General features: G+C 33.8%; 1 pseudogene; it reads left to right on the top strand.

The window, feature by feature from the left end:
• The first annotated feature begins 3432 nt into the window (after positions 1-3432).
• On the top strand, positions 3433-4796 carry LOC126690784 (uncharacterized; annotated as a pseudogene).
• The last annotated feature ends 5283 nt before the right edge of the window (positions 4797-10079 follow it).

Genomic DNA, 10079 nt, shown 5'->3' with positions numbered 1-10079 from the left:
CTGTTTTCTTGCTAGTCATTTGGCCTTGTTCTGCAATTGTTTGAAATTTTGAAAAAAATGTCCACTGATATGGATTGAACTTCAAGCCTTCAACCCATGGCTTGGTTGTTGAATTTTCTGTAATCACACAGCTCTCATAAATTTGGTGTTTCATCATCAAATAGTTGATTGGAGGAAGATGGTCCTGCCACATCATCTTCAATAAAAATACCTTTTTGTTTATCTACTGAATTAGGTGAAGAAAGTGATGATTTTGAAAATGAACATGAACGAGAAGGGTGTGGCACAGAAATATGAGGCACGGCCTGCATAACACCATGTACTAGCCCTGAAGCAAATCTTTTCTTTGCAAATTTTTTTCTTATTTTAATTATTATCAATTAAGGATGGTTTTTTTTAGTATAATAAAAAGGAAAAAAAATTTAATCACAGACCAATGTTGATTATTTAATTCACATCAAAAAAAAAATTTTATCAAAAAAAATATTGCATGTTATAGTTATAATTATTTATGGCTTGTTTGGAAGTTTAGAGATGGAGGACAATAGAGTGGAGTAGAGGGGAGGAGAGTAGTGGGGAGGAGAGTAAAGGAGAATGATTCTCCTTCATTTTGTTTGGATGTTTTTAAAATTAGTAAGGAAGAAGGACTAATTTAGCCCTTCTCCTTGTTTGGATGTTTTAAAAATTAGGATGGAGAGGAGAGAAAATAATTTAAATAGACAAATTTACCCCTATTTGAAAATGAACTTACAACATTAGTCTATGATTAATTTGTTAGATTAAATAATTATTTAATCAACATTCTCATTCCATTAAATACCACTAATATCCATCAAAAATATAAATATATATATATATATATATATACATATAAAACTACTATTAACTATTATAAAATAATTTTTATTACCTCAAAAAAAATTATAATAAAAATTAAATTAAATTTTCTTTATTGTATATACCTGTGTTGGGTTGAAGAAGAAAGAGTTTAACCAAAAAAAAAAAGAAGAAGAAAGAGGTTTTCCCAGCGAACCCCAAGGAGAACCCGTCAGAGCAAGCCACTGTCGTGTCGAAGCACGGCGATTGGAGATCGACAGCGATGGTGTGGTGGTTTGGAGCGGCGGCGATGACGTGGTGGTTTGGAGTGGCGGCGATGGTGGATTCTCTCTCTTTCTTTCATTTCGATCCTCTCTTTCACTCACTTCGATTCTCTCTCTCAGATTATTATGTATGTTTTGGTTTGCTTTGAATTTTTGTTGTGGGTCTCTTAGATCGGCGTGGATTGGATATCAAAATCGGCAACAGGGACTGAAGATCGGCGGCAACAGCGTGGTGGTTTGGAGATCGACAGCGATGGCATGGTGGTTTGGAGTGGCGATGATGGTGGATTCTCTCTCTTTCTCTCATTCCAATCCTCTTTTTCTCTCACTCCGATTCTCTCTCTCAGATTGGATGTGGGTTTTGGTTTTGCTTTGAATTTTTTGCAGGTTCAATCCAAATCGTTTTGCTTTTTATTTTTTATTTTTTTCGTTTTGATTTTGTTGTTAGGGTTTCAATTTCTAATGGAATTTTTATTTCATCACGAGCTTGAATTTTTCTTGTTAGGTTGCCTTATTTGCAAAGTCAGTAACAAAGGTAAATAGTCAGATTCAATTTTTTTTTCTCATATTTTCTCGGGAAACAAACAAAGATTATTTGAATAATCTGTTTGTAATTTTGCTAATTTAAAAAGGTTAAATTAGGAAATTCGTTTGATCCATAATTTATCTACTCTACTCTCCCTCCAAATCTCTCCAATTTGGGAGAATTAAAAATGAGGGGTTAGAGATAGTTGAAATACCTCCAAATCCCTCCCGCTCCTTCCTTAAAAAAACTTCCAAATAAGGTAATTGGATTACTCTCTCTCCCTTTACTCTACTCTCCCTCCTTTTTTAAACTCCCAAATAGGCCATTAATCTAACAAATTAATTATAGACCAATGTTGCAAATCCATTTTTAAATAGGGGTAAATTTGTCTATTTAAAAATATTTAATCATTTTCTCTCATTTCTATCATAATTTTTAAAACATCCAAATAAGAGAAAAAGTTAATTACTCCCCTCCCCCTTATTAATTTTAAAAACATCCAAATAAGGTGGAAGATAACTATTCCCCTCTACTCTCTTTTCCACTACTCTCCTCCCCTGTACTCCTCTCACTAAATCAATAAGGTGGAGGATAACAAAACCCCAAATCACTAAATCATAAATCACTAATGGCCTGTTTGGAAGTATAGAGAAGGAGGAGAGTAGAGAGGAATGGTTATCATCTACCTTATTTGGATGTTTTTAAATTTTTTTTTTTTTATAGCAGATGTTTTTAAAATTAGTAAGGGGAAAGGGAGTTGTGGGGACCAGTAGTTTAGGGGTCCGGCTCACTCGCTTATGGGGAATCCACAGGCCCCAAACTAAAGGAGATCAGGGCCCAAGTCCAAAAATAGGAAGCCTAAAGTGGCCCGAAGATACCGCCGAGGACAGCTTAGTCCTCGGCATACCCAAAGTCCCATGGATTAAAGTGGAATACAAGCTAACTTGAGAGATCAGAAAATATCTTGGGACAGTTGTCCTTAATACCCTTCACTGATATGACACTGCACCTAACAGAGCCGGATTTTTAGGCTTTATTGATCATCTCCAACAATTTCGGGATTAGATTGATGGGACAGATATCTGTCCTGGAAAGATCGACCCTACACGTGGACGAGGGACAACAAACGTAGGCTAGTATAAAAGAAAAGGTAAACTAATAAGGGAGGGGCTCCCATTTCACATTCCGGAGAAAAACCTCAGGAAGGAGAATTCCCGGATAATATGTGCGCATCACCCCGAAAAACCCACCGTCGGGGAACCGGAAAAAACATTAGTGCTCCTCGGACATGATCCGAGGAGCCAAATCCCTCAAGTCACAAAAGGTGCCAGGCCCGAATATCCAAACTAAAGCCTTTTCTTGTCTTGGTTCACCTGAAGTCCGGCCTGTACTAACGCCCCGTGACCCAACGTTGGCCTTTCAAGCCCACTCTCTACAAATATTATTGTCTGGGATTTTCTGTAGGCGAGCCCAACGTCGTTGTTGGGCCGCTAGAGATTCGTGTCCCTACAGGAGTAATTAGCCCTTCCTCTTATTTGAATGTTTTAAAAATTAAGATGGAGATGAGAGAAAATGATTTAAATAGACAAATTTACTCCTTTTAGAAAATGGACTTGCAATATTGGTCTATGATTAATTTATCAGTTTTGTAAAGTTTTGAACTTGATTATTATTCTTCCAAATCTTAGAATATGTTAGTGAATTTTTTTTTTTTTTTGGAGAAGCATAAATAAAATTAAAACAAAATAATAAAAACTAAAAAAAGAGTAAAAATCCAAACCCAATGGCCAAAAAGAAGAGGCCCAATCTTCAACCACCATGCTTTTACACCCAGACAACAATGATGGTTTGGAATCAGAAGAGGCCCAATCTCGAGGCGTGAAAGAAGACCTCTCCAAACTCAAGCAAACCCTAACTCGCCAACTTTGGGGCGTGGCTTCGTTCCTAGCTCCTCCTCCTCCTCCTTCTTCGCAATCGCAACCTTCTAGTCCCTCCGCTCATTCTGATCTCCGCCAACTCCGCTTCGATGATAGTGCGGAGATTTTGACAAAGATGAACGCCAACTCGTTCGGATCGAAGATGGAATTGGAATCGGATTTGGAGGAGCATGGTTTTAGTGGCGTTGGGATCATCGATGAGGTTCTGGCTTTTGCGAGGAATATTAGGATGCATCCAGAGACATGATTGGATTTTCCGATTGATGAAGAAGAAGACATAGACTGTATGTGCGTTTTTTTTTTTTTTTTTTTTTTTCTCTCTCTCTCTTCTTCTTTGGATTCAAATCAGCAACTAAAAAGTCAATACTTAAATTTTCTCAGGAAACAAACAAAGATTATTTATATAATCGGTTTGTAATTTTGTTAATTTAGAAAGGGTAAATTGGGGAATTCATTTGGTCAATAATTTATCTACTCTACTCTCCCTCCAAATTTCTCCAATTTGGGGGAATTAAAAATGAGGGGTAGAGGTAGTTGAAACACTTCTAAACCTCTCCCCCTCCTTCCTTAAAAAACTTCTAAACAAAGTAATTGAATTACTCTCCCTCCCCTCTACTCTATTCCTCCTCCTTTTTTTAACATCCAAACAGGCCATAAAGGCTAAAGCAAACCTAAAGACAGAGCAATGTCTCAGAGCAACGCCTCAGGCATAAGCCAACAGAGGGAGATCGGTCATGTCGCTCGCTCGTCGTCATCGCTCGCTCACTCACCCCTCATTGGAGATCGGTCTTCAGTCATCACTGCCTCAGCCTCAGCCTTCTGGCCTCCCTGCTCCGGTGCTCCCTCAAGGTATTTCATTTTACTAACTTCTCTCTCTTTTTCTCTCTGACTCTCTCTCAGTCTCTCACTCTCTCTCACTTTATCTAAAATGAAATGAAATGAATGAGTCTCTCTCTCTCTCTCTCTCTCTCTCTCTCTCTCTCTCTCTCTCTCTTTATTCTTTAAGACTAACTTTATCTAATTCTTTTGAACTGTGATTGCCTGAAGCTTTAACTTTATTAATATTCCTGTTTTTTGACTTTTTGAAGTTGGCTTTATCTTATCCGTTGGTGTTGGTGTGTGTTGGTGTTGGTGAGATATTAATTGTTTTTTAGTGTAATGTGTATTGTGATTTATGATTGTGAAATTTTCTGATTGGTAGCTGACTCTTGTGATTGGGGGCATCAGGCATGAGGCTTGTCTGTTGAGTGGGGTGGGGGTGGATGGGCACATGGCCATGAGGCCGGGTGGGATATTTGAATTGAGGGAAGTAAATGAACATGGGATGTGTGCTAGTGCAACTAATAAACAATAATTTAATTAACCAATAATTAATTGGGAAAAGCAACTAATAAACAATAATTAATAATTTAATTAATCAATACATTATAAAAGACAAACAAATTAAATAATGTTAGGCTAAACAACAATTAATAATATTATAATTAATGAAACAACAATATAACAAATTATAGTTTATAAAAGACAAACAAATTAATAAAACAACTAATAAAATAATATTAATTTTATTAATATTTCAAATGAACTTATAGTTTATTGTTTATTCTTTTGCTATCCTAGGAAAATTTTTTGGAAACTTATAGAAACACTTTGGAAAAATTTCTTGGAGTCGCCACGACTTACGTCCTTTACTCATGAGATGAAAGTACCAGGCCAATGATTTGAAAAAACAGGAGAACTGAATTGTTTGACGCCAAAAAATAACTAGAACTAATTTTGGCTCAGTCCTCATAAACTTTAGCTTTTGATATGGTAAAGAGCTAAGGACAAAACTAAACCTTGATTTGCGTTTGACGCACATTGTTTCTTGATTTGAGTTTTACACTAGCTAATGAAGGTTATAATTTGTAAGAGAATAAAGAGAAGCTGATAAAGGAGACTGGTGGTTTAAGTCCAACAAAATCATCTACCTTAGTAACTGGAAACAACACCTTCGATTTAGTTACCATTAATTCTTTACAGTACTAAGGTTTCAAATCATCTATAAATTTAATGCTTAAAAATTATGCTATTTTTTGTACTCCATTTAAGCCATTAAAACTTAAATTAGCAGAATGAATACAGTGGGTCACAAATCACAACCCACAACACAAATTTGGAGTAGGACCATGTATAATCATAAGCTCTACTGCTAGGGCATTATTTTGGAATCTCGAGGAATATTAGTTGTCCTATTATTGACTGATAATTTTCTTCTTTATCATTTTTTGATGAATATATAGTTGTCTTCTTCTTAATCGTATATCGCCATGATCCCGAAATTACATCTCCCCCGCTAGGTTTGGCATTTTGCACTTGCACATGCAAGAGGCCTCAAGTAGTGGAAATATATTGATTTTTATATCTATGCAGACAATAAGTTTTCTTTTTTACTCATGAATTGTTTGACGCCATATAACTAGAACTAATTTTGGCTCAGTCCTCATAAACTTTATCTTTTGATATGATAAAGAGCTACGGACAAAACAAAACCTTGATTTGCGTTTTGATTCCAGATTTAACAAACGAGGTCAAAAGCTGAACCCATAATCATGAGCCTGGACCTGGAGGTCATGTGGTTACAAGGTAGGGAAGGCCCAGTAAATAAAAATTAGTCTCATTTCTTAACTGATCAGCCAAAATTCGTTATTTATTGAAATGCAGAACACAAGAGTGACAAAGGCTCAGTGTTGTTAGTCCCATGGCCAGGGCCGGCTCAAGGCCTAGGCAAGTTAGGCCTAGGCCTAAGGCCCCACTAAAAAATAAATATTTCATTGGGAAAAAAGGCCCCATTTTTCATAGTTAAAGGCCCAAATTTTTATAAAATTATATATATTTTTTATAGGTTGTACATTTTTTTTTATTAGTGATGTACAAATTTTACTATTAGCTTACAAATTGCTATGTTATTAATCACAAAAAATGTGATATAAACATTCATTAGTTAAATTGATGAAGCTCATCAATGAAAAACAATATCACATTATATTTTGAACATTTTATAGTACTTTTAATTAGCGCATTTTTCTTTTTCATTTCTATTAAGACTCTCAAAGTGCGAGACTAATAGAACCTTAACTCAATTGAAATCCTAAAATATTTCAAAAAGATGTTGCAAATGTGTTAAATCATCAATTATAGATTAATCTTCCTTAATAGTTTGAGGCTTTAATTTTTGTAAACTAATATCCTACAAAACCATACACCTAATAATATCTCTCTCTCTCTCTCTCTTAAAATCAAAATATAAAATTAAAAATTAGATTACAACTTTATTTAACTATGCATCGTCTTATATCCAAAATAAAGTATCTTTTTCAATCGCAATATATTTTCATTTCTTTTTATTAATATTTATAATTCAAATATGATATTCAATTCTTTATATGAAATTAACATTAGTCTAGTTGGCATTATTTATGTATTTAATGTATCAAATTAACCTTAATTTAATTAGTATTAAATAATTTTGTTTAATTAATATTTACATATTAAAGACCCCACATAAATTTTTCGCCTTAGGCCCCAAATTATGTTGGGCCGCCCCTGCCCATGGCTTCCATTTCTTCAATAGCCATACACTCTTTGGCAAAAGCAGGGATAGCAAAATTTAAATAAGAATTTAAAAAATAATTATAATTACAGAAAAAAGAGAGCTGACCTTTTTGCATTGTCTTGACCTGGTTGCAACGCAAACTTCCTATTCTTGATCATCCGTCTAATTAATCTTTACCGACAACAACTAGCTTCTCCACAACCCTAGTTTGAAATCATATAAAACTATACTTTTGGTTAAATGATGTTTTAATATGTTATTTATCTTGTATTCTTGTAGGTTTTTTTTTTTTTTTTTTGGGGGCTTAACGAAGAAAAAAACCAGTGCACATAGTAAGCTTGAATTTGAATCCAAGAAATTGCAGTTTACACTTCACACCGGCAAAATAAAGACTAAAGGAGACTTGCAAACCCAAATACAAAAAGGTTTGATTCTTTGTTATTAAAACTAAAAGGCAAGAGTAGAGAAATTGCTTGTGATGTTAAGGACCAAAGAAGGACAGAGTCCTGAGGAGGAAGAAGAATAAGGCAAAAATGGTTGTAAAGAGTTTAAAAATATAAAAGTCAAAAGAAGAAGTACGGAAGTAGTCAAGTAGCGGAGGAAACTTCCAGGAAATTTCGTAGCCAAAAGAGAGAAAACTACTGGATGCTTTTCTAGTTACAAGAATGCCATGAATGCCGCAATGGAGACTTTTTTTATTATTATTTATTCAGCACTTGACCCTATAATAAAGTAATAAACTACTTGATTACTTTCACATGCATTTCTCTCACATTTAGCTTAATAATAATAATAATCTTCTAAAAAAAGCTTAATAATAATAATATACAATAATAACATTAATCATATATATAGCAAGAATCCCAAAACAATACACATATATACTGATATCGAAATATTCCGCTCGAATATCCCGTCCAAAAATAAGCTCAAACAATAACACAAAATCAACCTTGAAATTTTTTTTTTTTTTTTTAAAAGATCTATTACAATGTAATTGGTATTCCTTCTCCAGCTATTTCTTTGCATTTTTGAGATTTTGAAGGTTCTCTTGTGCACTCATCCATACATTTATTTTTGTTCAATAATTTCATTCTTTTACTGAAAAATACACTTCTTATTTTAATATTATAATTAAAGTTTGGTTCTTTTTGTGGGGTTTCTGTCTCTGTTCTTGATGGGTTATGGAAATTTGTCTCAAAGTAGTAGTGCAGGATAAGTGCAGCTTAAATGTTCGATAAAGATCCCTAAAGAAGTATGGGACCAAAAATTCACATATGTTTATGTTGAGTTTAGTCTCCAATAAGTTTTTTAAGCATTGGGGTTTGAGCATACCTCGGCCTTCCATCACTCAAAATCTTGACTCCGTCATTAGTCAGAGGAAATTATTTATCCAACAATTTCCCACCTCCCTTCACTACGAAAGCTAAATCTTTACAATTAAGGAAAAAAAAAATTATAAGGATAAATAAGTATAATTTTTGTATGGGGTTGAATTATATTTTTTAGTGCTTTAGGAAAAACAAAAACAATCTTCGAAATCCTTTCATGACCTCCGTCGGATCAGCCTGATTTTAACATTATTTCCACTAAACATGTGTTATCAGTCCCAAGTCCAAGACCTAGCTAGGTAATGATTCTCTTTGCTAATATTTTGAAAGGTAATTGAGAGCCATCCCTGGGTCAAACTCCAAAGAATTGAAAAAACAGAGAAAAGTTCTTAATCAGGGGCGGTAATAACTTCTAGCAGTTACAACCGTCTGGTAGGTAGGTCTGACAGGTACAACAATTCTTGTGGTATCCAATTTTGTAAATCAACTTTATAACGTGTTCTTAATATTTTAGACTTTTAGAGTTTATACTAAATTAAGATAAGTGTCTGGAATGGATCTGGGAAAATGCTTTTCGTTTCTTTTCCTGATTCGTGTTTGTCTCACATTAATTAAAACCCACCCCATTTTGGTTATAAAAATTAAAGTATAATAGGTCATTTGGGTAGTGCATAAGGTAGGTGTGTCCAGGCCGGTCCAGATTGTCTCTCGTTCATTAGTTACCTAAAAGACATAGATAAAATCTAGTATTCTAGATCAGAAATCCAGAATAAAGATAAAAATACTTAAATAAATAAATAAACATTGCTTTTGGTATATATGTTAGATGACACTTTCGACACATGGCATGTGAAACTTAATTTAATGAGGTTGTGGGTATACCAAAGCACTTTGGTTTTATACAGCATTTTGATAACTAGCTACTCGAGAAATGGGATCAGAGAATTTCAATTCTCAATATTCAATTATTCACCCCCTCAGTTGCTTTTAGATTTTCAAGAAAAAGCCTGAAAGGTTCACCTGGGTTTGACACCTTAAATGTTGTAGTCTTTATTTTAATTTTACTGAATTGTAAAGAATAAAGGGATATGTTAACGAGTGTCTTTAAAGTATTGGTTAATAATTCATATTATGAAAGTTTTGATACCATTTTTATTGAAAATAAAAAAAACTGTCAAAATATTAATTACTTTCTTTTTTCATTTCTTATAAAATTTTTCTTTAAATGGATTATTAACTAGTGTCCTAAAGGCACTCGTTAGCATTTCCCAAGAATAAAAACAAGGTTCAACTCTTTTTTTTGTTTGGTTTATTTCTCGTTATTTTCCCTCAAGAAAAATAATAAAGGAAGGGGCACCATATGGGGATGCGATTAATATGATTGTGAATGATACAACAACATCAAAGTTTGATCCGATAGATGATCAAGAAAGGTCAAACTTAACCAATTAAAAAACAGAATCGACCTGTGTAATGAATTAATATGATGGACTCATACTTGGGAAAAAAAAAATCTTCTAACCTTTGTTTTACTTGGGTCTAATTTTTTTTTTCCATTATAAATTTTAATTACTCTATAAGTAAAAAAAA

This window comes from Quercus robur, chromosome 7, assembly GCF_932294415.1.
Source record: "Quercus robur chromosome 7, dhQueRobu3.1, whole genome shotgun sequence".
Lineage (NCBI taxonomy): Eukaryota > Viridiplantae > Streptophyta > Magnoliopsida > Fagales > Fagaceae > Quercus > Quercus robur.
The sequence above is the reverse complement of the archived record's forward strand: the minus strand, read 5'-3'. Positions and strand labels throughout refer to the sequence as shown.